The sequence below is a fragment of the Hermetia illucens genome, chromosome 3 (genome assembly GCF_905115235.1).
Source record: "Hermetia illucens chromosome 3, iHerIll2.2.curated.20191125, whole genome shotgun sequence".
NCBI classification, from domain to species: domain Eukaryota; kingdom Metazoa; phylum Arthropoda; class Insecta; order Diptera; family Stratiomyidae; genus Hermetia; species Hermetia illucens.
In genome coordinates, this window is record NC_051851.1 from 113,567,082 (window position 1) to 113,579,104 (window position 12,023).

The 12,023-nt window shown below is 40.4% G+C and overlaps 1 long non-coding RNA gene across 1 annotated transcript; it reads right to left on the reverse strand.

Annotated features, from left to right (window-relative positions):
* Positions 1 to 10,429: 10,429 nt before the first annotated feature.
* Positions 10,430 to 11,543, reverse strand: LOC119651170. The gene is made up of 2 exons (XR_005249432.1): positions 10,833 to 11,543; positions 10,430 to 10,760 (listed from the first exon to the last, which is right to left on the reverse strand). It is a non-coding gene; the product is annotated as an uncharacterized LOC119651170 (long non-coding RNA).
* Between the last annotated feature and the right edge of the window lie 480 nt (positions 11,544 to 12,023).

Sequence of the window (12,023 nt, forward strand, 5' to 3'; positions counted from 1 at the left end):
CGTTGGACCGGAACACTGTTGAAAAACAGCACGAAAAAATCCGGAATTACGGCTCCTTGGCAGACGATATGAAGCAGACTTGGAGAGTACAAAAGATCAAAGTAGTATTTTCAGTGGTGTTTTCAGCGGCGGGATTAGTCCCGAAAAATATACATAAGCGCTGAAAACGCTCGATCTTAGGGCTGAATTATACATGTAGATGCAAAAAGCGATTGCAACCTGTGCTATAGTCCGAAGAGTCCTGTCCGGTAACAATCTGACCTAGTGGATTTCAGTCTTGATTCGTACGCTCTTCTATTTAAAATCCATGCCTCTGTAGTGTAGAACCACCGCAATACATCATCGCTGTGATGTGCGCCTTTGAATGTTGCCTTCAGTCCATCCTTAGGCGGGAAAAGGGTTCATTGGCTTATTGAATATATATATTTATACGTTTATAAATCGATCGTAAGCATACTTTCTAAGAAGACAGACAGTAAAACGATTTTAATAAGGTTTTGTTGGACAAAAAATCTTAAAAAGATGTTTCCCTTCTTCCCCCATTCATATGAGCTCAGCATCATCCACTCATCAATATGAATCGATATATAATGATGACGCCGTATTCACATAAAATAGAAAACTTTCACCTTCTATACCTTTGTTAGTAATAATTTGATTTCCTGCCTGCTCAAAATTATGCCTTATATCATCCCTTATACCAATGCCAAATTGTGTACTTCTAGGATGAACTTAAAGGGTTTCTGGGTAAATTCTTAAAATGTAGTAATATACCATTACTAACTTTATTTGTGGAGATATTGGAGCGGGATGTATTTTCAGACCTTGATTTCGGATAAACTCTAACTATGCCGGGGTCTGTAATATGGTCAATTCTATTCAATTCGACATTGTTAAAATATGATAGTAGCAATTTTTATTTACTGTATTTTTACAGGAAAAATTTATCACGCACGTTTTTCATTGGATATAGATTATTTCCATTGCACCACAGCTCAAGAGATTGGAGCTTAGACTAAAGAAAGGCTACGTCGAAGTGAGTCTTGATAATAACATACAGTACAGTTGCAAGTCGTCAACATAAAAAAGGTGTTGAATATCCGATAAGAACCGCGATAGGTTGGATGATTACCCTGTGTTACTCCAGAAGACTCGAAGACACTTTTAGATATCTGGCCTTGGTGTTTACCGAATTAAGTTCAATCAAGGAGATAAGAAGCCAATTATTACCTGGGCCGGGTATACCAAGATTGTATAATTTGCTAATTAACATGTGACAATCAACAGGGGGCACATACAAGCCACCGATATAAAGATAATGTTTGTCTACAGAAACTTTGACATAGAGATGTTGTTACAGTTGGTTATAATAAATTCACTTGAAAAAGAGATATGGATGGTAATAAGAACACCTCTTCCCCTAGTAGTTCCGGTGTGGAGGTAATTTCGGTCAGTCCTATAAATGTTCCAATTGCAGTCACAGATTTCCTCGTTTCTGGTATTTTTTACTACAACCCTGCTAGCTTATGACAGCTTTGAAAGTTAGCTTCTTTTCAGCATCAATTTTGTTATTTTGTATCTGCTCCTTAACGTGTATTTTTCAATATAAAATATTGTGTTAATATTATTTAAACCAGAATTGTTTGTAATGGAAAACATAGCCCAAGAAACGTAGAATTCAGTAAATTAGCCCCATTTTATTTTTATAGATACTATGTCGCCTTTATGTATTGTCACCTTTATGTATTGCTGCTGTGTTGTTGGTCAAGATAACCTAAATGTCCTATTTTTTTTTGCAGAAAAAGTTAGTATGCTACTCGCAATAGGTAATTATTTTTTGTCAATCAAAATGCATATTATTTGATGCAATTAATACTTTTTGCTCCGTTTTGCTAAATTCGGAAAAATTTACGGATGTTGGAGTTGATCAAGAGTTCAGCGTGCTGATATGTTAGAAATGTGGATTGCGGGTGGACGCAAAATGATAGCAATTTCGAATTGGATCTTTAAAAAAATTGTTAAATATCTTAATCCAATTACTTAAAAAGCAACAGATAAAGAAACAAATTTCTAACTTCATCACTTATATTAATAAGGACTTACCAATTTTAACGATACTTTAAGGAATCTTCTAGGAAGACCAGGTTTGACATACAGCAAAGGCAGTCGGGAAAGCGTAAGCTGGACGCTTCAGACATGAAAGGTTTTTTGTGTTTGAGTGGACATTTGTCCCAACATTACCTAGCACATAATATATACATATATTACGTGAGAATAGCCACTTTCGCGTTTTATTGACATTCATTACAAGTTTGTGTTGTTTTCCACCAAACTTGGTAGGATCATGCTCTATATTACCAATACCATTATAACCAACATTTCTGCTTTCATGATTCTAGGATGAATTTAAGGGGGTTTTACAGTCCCTTACTAAAAATTATATTAATATACTGTTATTAACTTTATTTGCACATTCGGACACTAAGATTTTCAGGTTTTTCGGTTGAGTAATTTCTGAGAATTTGTCCGTGAAGAAAATCATTACTTTCGACCCCCGGCACTTCCCACCTTTCCAGCAAATGTCAAAACTAAGACGGCTTCGGAAAGTACTAATCGAGACCTCTCATATGATACCCCACATGGCTATATTTAGTGCAAGAAAAATTTACGCCCCTCTTTTGCATGCATGGAGACCCCTCCTCCTTAAATTCCACGGAGTATGAGCATTCACAGTTATCACCTTTCCACCAAATTTCACGATTGACACTATAACCTTGGAAATGGGAAAGGAACTCTCTATTGAGCAAGGATATAATACTTCCTTGTTTTTATATGCAGCTGCCGGTTCGAACACTTTTAACCATTTTTGTTGATGAGGGATGTAAATGCGGAAATGTAGGTATATATATACCTAACTCGTCACAATATGGAGTAAGTCCGCTTCATTCTTGAATACGATTCCTTAAGTTTATTCTAAGGATTTCTAGCCGAAATGGACTTAACAAATGGCATAAAAACGACAATGGACATAAAGAGGAAATTATGTTCCGTGGAAAAAGTATCCAACGCAGATTGTGGAAGGGAATGGGGCTTCATGTAGATACACCAAAACAAAATGGCTGTAGAAACACTAGTTACAGGAACACGGCAAGGAATTTACAGATATAACATTATTTGCATCTACACTAGAATTTCATCGGATCCATTAATTTCAAGCGGGTCGTTACAGAAATTCTCAGAGCAAAATAGAAAGAAATTGGTGATAGACCTGTTGGCCCTTTTTGAAAAAGACAGCCAATATTGGCAATCAACGTACTGCCGAGAACTTTGGATGCAAATCGTTTGATAAATAAAAGAAATTAACAACAATTAATATGTGTTTGTATACATTTTTGAATAAACAATTTTAACTTCTCAGGCGGGTTTGTTTATTAATATAATCAAGGTTCTATCAAACACCGCATATTTGTACATGATTTTCTTATAAGTTAGTGTAAATCAGGCTTTTCTCATAAAATGCATGAGTTCTTGATAGTGGGTTACATGGGCGGTTGAGGTGGGCGTAGTCTGATTACTCTGTGTGACGTCATTGGAAGCAAGGAAAGCAATCCTTCCTTTACTTATTTAATATATAAATACAGTGACAGAAAAATAACAGAAGAAACTACTGTAGAAGTCATAACAGTGCTCAAAATGTTGCTCAGCTCAGCTCAGCTCCTCAACAGCAATTTGACAGAACAAGAGCAGAATAGCAGAATGCAGAATGCTCTCTTCATTATACATACTCCTTGATATTGCCCTTATAGACTTTCCGGGTTGGATCATCCTCATCCATACGTTACGTAGGCCACGGAATCCTCATGTAGGGGCCAGACAATTCTTCGAAAGATTCCTCTCTCGAACGCGGCCAAGATTTCGCAACTTTTTTTGCCAAGAACCCAGGTTTCCGAGGAATACATAAGGACTGGCAAGATCATAGTTCTTGTAAGAGCTTTGACCCCATAGTGAGACGTTTCGAGCGAAATAGTTTTTGTAAGCTGAAATAAGCTCTGTTGGCAGCCAACCACTGCACGCGTATCGGTTGTGATTTTCAACCCTAAATAGGAGAAATTTTCAACAGTCTCAAAGTTGTAGTCTCCTATCCTTTTTCTTTTGACCAGTGCGATTCGATGTTGTCGTTTCTTTGGTTTTTTGGCTGAGGTTGTCAGCATGTGTCCGGATAGCCGAGTAGTTAGAGCACAAGGCTGTCGTATGGAAGGTCGCGGTTCAAATCTCACTGGTGGCAGTGGAATTTGTATCGTGATTTGACGTCAGATGCCAGTCGACTCAGCTGTGAATGAGTACCAGAGTCAAATCAGGGTAATCATCTCGGGCGAGCGCAATGCTCTCCACATTGCCTCCTAGTGTACCGTTACGGTCTTGAATGAACTGCTCTAACACACTTCAAGGCCCTGATCCAACATGGATTGTTGCGCCAACGATTATTATTATTATTATATTGTCACCATGTACTTTGTTTTCCCTTCATTAATGTGCAGCCCAGGTAGACTGTACATCCCGGGTTGTTCTTCCTATAATGTCAATATCGTCAGCATAGGCCAGTAGTAGGGTGAACTTGAAAAGGATGGTGCCCCTCATTTACGTCTTCATCGCGAATCACTTTCTCCAGGGCCAGGTTGAAGAGAACGCATGATAGGGCATTCCCTTGTCTTACACAGTTGTTGATGCTGAATGGTCTCGAAAGTGATACTGCTGCTTTTATCTGGCCTCGCACATTGGTCAGCCTAGTCAGTCTTATTAATTTCGTCGGGATACCGAATTCTCTCATGGTCCTGTCCAGTTTCACCCTGCTATGCTATCATACGCGGGTTTACACTCAATGAAGAGATCGTTCAATCTGTTATTGATTTACCTGGAGTGAAGCCAATGATGTTCTGGGCGTATGGAACAATCCGGCCAAGCAAGATAGAGGGGGATATTTTATAGATGGTACACAGCAACGTGATACCTCTATAATTGCTGCACTGCGTTATATATGCCAGTCGTCAGTCATTAATTCACTGTTACGCACTTGGTGTAGTTGGTCGCCTCCATATTAAATCAGTTCGGCTGTAATTCCATCAGCTTCTGGCGATTTATTATTTTTAAGCCGGTAGATTACACGGATTGTTTCTTCTTGGTGGTGGCAGCATTTCTCCATTGCCTTTAGTTGGCGGGACCTCCAAATCTCCGAAATTTTGGTTGTTGAGCAGTTCATTAAAATACTCAACCCATCGCTCCAATATGCCTATTCTGTCGGAAATTATATTTTCCTCTTTGTCTCGGCAGGATGAACATCAAGGTGTATAAGGCTTCATCTTGTTGACTTATTGGTAAAACTTCCGCGCCTAGTGCGGTTGCTCCCTGCATTTTTCTAGTTCGCAGACCTGTTCGCTCCGTTTTTCCGTCTGTGAAGTTGCTTCTCCGCACGGCGGAGTTCTTGATAGGTCTCTGCGTGTGCCCGCTTTCTCGGTATGCAGCACTCATTCCGTTCCGTTGCTAACTTACATTCATCGTCAAACCAGCCGTTCTGACTTTTCTTGCGACCGGGACCAAGTATGTTTGCGGCCGTATCAATGATAACGCTCTTCAGGTGATTGTGAAGATTATTTATTGATGCTTCATCTCCATGCCATCTGTTAGCTGCGGTTATTGCGGCTATTGCGGCATCCATTTCCTCCTCATAGGTGTTACGGAGGGCTATGTTGTGAATGGCTTCAGTATTCACTCACAACTGATTGTCATAGGTGATTGTAAGTGGTTTTGTAATTCGAGCCCGGAGTACCATGCCAACGAGATAATGATCCGAGTCTATATTGGCGCCCCTATATGTTCTGATATTCATCAAGGCTGAGCGATGGCGGCGTTCAATCTGCACGTGGCCAATTTGGTTGAAACTGGTCCTATCTAGGGAGGCCCACGTATGTTTGTGGACCGCTTTCCGCGCAAACCAGGTACTTCCAGCAACCATTTCGTGCGACACTGCTAACTGAATCATACGCAGTCCATTATCATTAGTATCCCTATGTAAACTGTGGGAGCCGATGTATCGCCTCAACACAGGCTCCATCCCTACTTGACTTTTGAAATCTCCAAGTATGGTTTTGATATCATATTTGAACATGCTTCGAGGGTCCGCTCAACTGCCTCGTAGAAGGTATCCTTCTCCAATTCTGCGGTCTTCACTGTAGGAGTGTGAACGTTTGTGAGGCTTATATTTCTACATTTGCCATCCAAACGCAGAGTGGATTAGCTTTCGCTAATATTTTCAAAGCCGATAACAGCAGGTTCCACTTTTTGGCTGGCTAAGAAACCTACTCCGAGCACATGGTTTACTGGATGGTCGCTGTTATATACGGTGTAGTGAATCTTCTCCAGGGAACCGGTTCCTATCCAGCGCATCTGTAGCAACGCTGTTACATCAGCCTTATATTGGGACAGGGAGCGCACGTTCCATGTCCTTGCCGCGTTCGTCGTTTTAAATACAATCCTGCCCGTGGTGCCTTCTGGGGCTTCGTAACTTAGATTTTCCATGTAGGATTGTCAGCCCTATAAGAGGGAAGTGGATGCCGCAATAACCGCAGTCAACAGAGGACCTGGAGGTGAAGCATCAACAAATGATTTTCACAATCACTTGAAGAACGTTATCATGGATACGGCCACGAGCATACTTGGCCCCAGCCACAAAAGGAGTCGGAACGGCTGGTTTGACGATGAATGTAATACAATGTAATACCGAGTAATATCGCATTCTCAAAGAACGCGGGCACGCCCAGAGGCTTATCACGAACTCCGTCGAGCGGAGAAGCGACTTCACAGACGGAAAAAGGAAGCCTGGGAGAACCAACAAGTCTGTGAACTAGAAAAGTACAGGGAGCAACCGCACCAGGCGCGCAAGTTTTACCAACAAGTCAGCAGGATGAAGCCTTATACACCTCGATGCTCATCTGCCGAGACAAAGAGGGAAATCTGATTTCCGACAGAATGGGCATATTGGAGCGATGGATTGAGTACTTTGATGAGCTACTGAACAACCAGAACATCGGCGAGTTGGAGGTCCTGCCAACTGAAGACGACAGACAAATACTGCCACCACCAAGTTTAGGAGAAACAGTCCGTGCAATTCATCGGCTAAAAAATCATAAGCCGCCAGGAGCCGATGGAATTACAGCCGAATTGATTAAATATGGAGGCGATCAATTACACCAAGTAGTTCATCAACTTGTGCTCAAGGTATAGGACAGCGAATCAATGCCTGACGATTGGAAACGAGGCATTATCTGTCTCATACATAAAAAGGGAAATATCACACAGTGCAGCAATTATAGAGGTATCACATTGCTGAGTACCATCTATAAGATATTTTCCACTATCTTGCTAGACCGGATAGTCCCATACGCCCAGAACATCATTGGCCCATACCAAAGAGGCTTCACTCCAGGCAAATCAACAACAGATCAGATTTTCTCTCTGCGGCAAGCGATGGAAAAACTGTTGGAATATGGACAACAGTTGCACCATCTATTCATCGACTTTAAAGCCGCCTATGATAGCATAGCCAGGGTAAAACTGTACGCGGCCATGAGAGAATTTGGTATCCCGACGAAACTAATAAGACTGACTAAGCTGACCAATGTGCGAGGCCAGATAAAAGCAGCAGGATCACTCTCAAGACCATTCGAGATCAACAACGGTCTACGACAAGGGGATGCCCTATCATGCGTCCTCTTTAACCTGGCCCTTGAGAAAGTGATCCATGATTCTGAGGTAAATGCAAGAAGTACGATCCTCTTCAAGTCCACCCAACTACTGGCCTATGCTGACGATATCGACATCATGGGAAGAACCACTCGAGACGTACAAACTGCCTTCATCCAGATCGAGCAGGCGGCGCGAGATCTTGGGCTGCACATCAATGAAGGCAAGACAAAGTATATGGTAGCAACGTCAGCACCGAAAACCAACCAACCAACAACATCAAACTGCACTGGTCAAACGGGAAGAATAGAGATAGGAGAATACAACTTTGAGACCATTGATAATTTCTCCTATCTAGGGTCGAAAATCACAACCGATAACAGCTACTATGATGAAATCCGCGCACGGTTGTTGTCAGCCAAGAGAGCCTATTTCAGCTTACAAAGACTGTCCCGCTCGAAACGTCTCACCATATTTCAAAGCTCTTACTGTACAAGACTATGATCTTCCCAGTCCTCATGTATTCCTCGGAAACTTGGGTTCTTAGCAAGAAAAATTGCGAACTCTTGGCCGCGTTCGAGAGAAGAATCCTCCGAAGAATTTTTGGCCCCCTACATGAGGATGGACGATTCCGTAGCCTCACAATGACGAAATCTATGAGCGATACCATGACCGTCCGGTTGTGGATAAAATCCGGCTCAGTAGGTTACGGTGGGTGGGTCACTTAATCTGTATGGATGAGGATGATCCCACCCGGAAAGTCTATAAGGGCAATATCTATGGTAGAAAAAGAAGACGAGGCAGACCCTGCCTAAGGTGGAGCGATGGCGTAGGCCAGGACGCCAGACAGCTTTTAGGGATAGCGAATTGGTGGACTTCGGCGCAAAACCGGGATGTCTGGAGTTCCTTATAAAGGCAGGCCTAGACCGAATACCGGTTGTTGCACCGTTGATGATGATGATGACTAGAAATTCGGAAATCGCTTTTCTTCACAGATTGTTTTTAAGATTTTGTTTGTAAAACAAAACCTTATTAAAATCATTTCAATGTCTGTCTGCATGTCACACGCACTTTTCTCCGAAATGGCTATACTGATTGACACGAAATTTGGAGAGAATGTGGAAACTGTGCACGTTCATACGTGTACTAAGTGACATCTTTCCGCGTTGAGCTTAAGGGGGGTCTTCATGCATGTAAAGAGAGATGTGTAACTTGTTTTTACCGAATATAATCATGTCGGGAATCAAATGAAAGGTCTCGATTAGTACTTTTCGATAGCAGTCTTAGATTTAAAATTTGTTGGAAGGCGGGAAGTGCGGGGGGCCGAACGTTTCAATTTCATTAGCGGACCCATTCTCAGAAACTACCCAACCGAAAGATCTGAAAGAAATCATGAAGTCGCATCTATACGGTGTCCAGGCCTCAAAATGCTCTCCATAACAATATCTACTCAAATTAAGTATATTACTATATTTTTGGGTAAATTGACTGGAAACTCCCACTAAGTTTATCCTAGAATTACATTCGGAGCAATATAGATTAGAGTATGAACCATGATACCCCTATTTTTGGTCAAAATCGTTCTATTACTAATAAGCTCAGTAGCTCAAAGTTGTCTTTTCCATATAAATTTACTGGAACTCCAAATACTAAATATCAAAATATCCAGTGTTGGAACTGTCAAATACGTGTCTGCATGCTAAATATTGGTAACTTCAATGAAAAGACGGACGATCTCGCAAGAGGCGCATTGATATTTGCGCTCTACGCGACGTAGAACGTGAGCATGATAACACGGGCACTCATGACCTTGCACTTTTGAATACATGGTTTATCAAGTGATTGTCTCATCTTTCCACATTTTGTAGTGGGAACGATAAGACGCAAATGGACACAGTCACTTTTATGAACACGAAGACACGAAGCGGTTTGGATATACCCGACACACTTTAAACTTTAAATTTTCAAACTAGTGTATTCAAAGATTAATTCATCATGTTATAATAATTGAAACTGTTTGTGTGCTTTATTCGATTTTTTTGTTTTGTTTTCTATGTATGTACAAAATGTTCTCTTCGGTACCAATAAAACGTTGTAAATAATGATTTCCAAATAGATTAAATATCTCGTCTGCTCTTTTCTCCATATTTATAATTTCCTTCGATTAGACCGAAACGCCGTTAATTAAAAACACACAAAAAAGCAGCGCAGCAGGATATTTTGCATTAAATAGTTATTGTATTTATTTCAATTTTCAAATCTGATTTTTAACTGAATGGCTGCTGTGTCTCTTTTGATGACTACAGATCCCGTTCCGTCTCCCTCTCCTCTGACGATTTATTCTGGGCCATATATTCTTTTCATTCTTCAAGGACCTTCCCTCCTTGCCTGTTCTGCTTGCTCTAAACTGACGATATGTATGAGGCTAACTGTCTCTCCCTCCAATCAAACCTATTCACTTTGGTTTGCTGGTGCTCTTCTAATGGTTTATAACTAAACTTTAGCAAGTGTCAGAGTAGGACTCTCTTGACGGATATTCCTTATCATATCAGAAATACATCCAAAGCCTCGGATCACTTTCGACAATAAGTCACCAATTTGGGCTTGCAGCCTTATGCAATTGTGGGGCTTTATATTTCGCTTCTTCTCTGATTTTGACCTGTTTTTTCCTTAATAATAAATAATTACAAACTTGATTTGCACTGTTAAGAGTGCCATCTTTTATTCGACATTTGAAAGCGTTTCAAGACAAAAACCATTCCCTTTCTAAGTATTGAACGCATTGCACTTTGCGTTCTGTCCGTGTTGCGGGACATTTGATGAAGATAGCATCGTCTCAAATGTTTACTTGCGTCTACCTTCATTGGTATTATATAGCTGCGGCCGCCGAGTGCTCTAGAGCCTCCGAAGTTTTTTGGTTGACGTCTCATCTAATCGCGATTGTTACTACGTCAGTTTTCGATCACACTTCGCTTGCGACGACCCCGTCGTGACTCAAAACATTGAGACAAATGTCAAGTCAGCTAATAAACAAATGGAATTTTTCATGAAATCACATAACATACAATTACACAAAGCATTTCCTAAATAATTACCTTCTCAACATTCCTTTGTGACTGGTGAAGGTGCACAAGCAAACGGAACGCGCTCGTCGTGCGAGGCATTAAATGACAGTTTCGATGGCCGGGAAAATCGAAATGTTCTTTATTGCATATCCTCTAGTAAATTATCTCAAGAATATTCTAACCAAACTGAATAATAGTTAGCGCATTAGGTCCGAAGTTATAGCTGAACCGAAAACTATATGGAACTGGAATCCATAACTCGATGTAAAAAATACGTTATTTTTAATTGACAAGTTTGAAACGCAATTATGACAGAATCTTGTTTTTTTAAATACCTTCGCAATGGACACGATTACTAAAAAACTACTACTCCAATCAATGCCCAATTTTTATTAGCTAAAATTCTTGTCGCGGAAAGAATAATTTTCAATTCTTTTAAAAAAAAAAATTTCAAGTATAAAATTTAGGATTTAACACCTCGGAAAAGTGAAATCTTTGTTAAATCCACTCCCATGTTTTACATGTTTGCATTTTGACAAAATCCTTTGTTAAATTATGATTTGGGATGAACCATTGTCGAGTTACTGTGTCTACGGTGAACTATTCTCAGAAAAGCAGTCTTGGAAAATAGCTGCACCACTTTTACAAATTTTTTTCTTGAAGGGAGCCTTTAGATGTAGCCCACAATATAAATAATTGATGCTGCTAACAGTTTCTCAATAAATAGTTACTAAGCTGCCTAAAAAAATTGGAGAAATATATCAGCTATTGCAACTGTATATAGATATTATATGATAGGTTGTCTTGGTAGATCTGGCGTAACGTATTTCAGACTATGAATGAAGATTGATGCCCCAACGTCTTTTAATTGCTCAGCTGTATTATGCAAACTAGCGTCCAGTTGAGAGTTTTTTTCGTGCAGAGGAATTTAAGGTGCACATTTTTGGCCTACGACCACTGGCTTTGTGGGTTGATGAATTACCCGGACTTCCTAATGCCACGGGATTCAATTTCTGGTTTACCATATCAAGTGCTATGCTCGAACGCATAGTCTAAAAGAGGACCATTTAAAGCGTAGTCGTGAGCAACCCTTTAACGCAATAGATTTAAAAAAATAAATGCCATAGATTCTTCTTTCCAATTATAATCACATTTTCCCCACAAAGTTTGATTTCATTTAAAACAAGTCGGAATACCGGAAGCTGGTGCTTCGGGTATAAA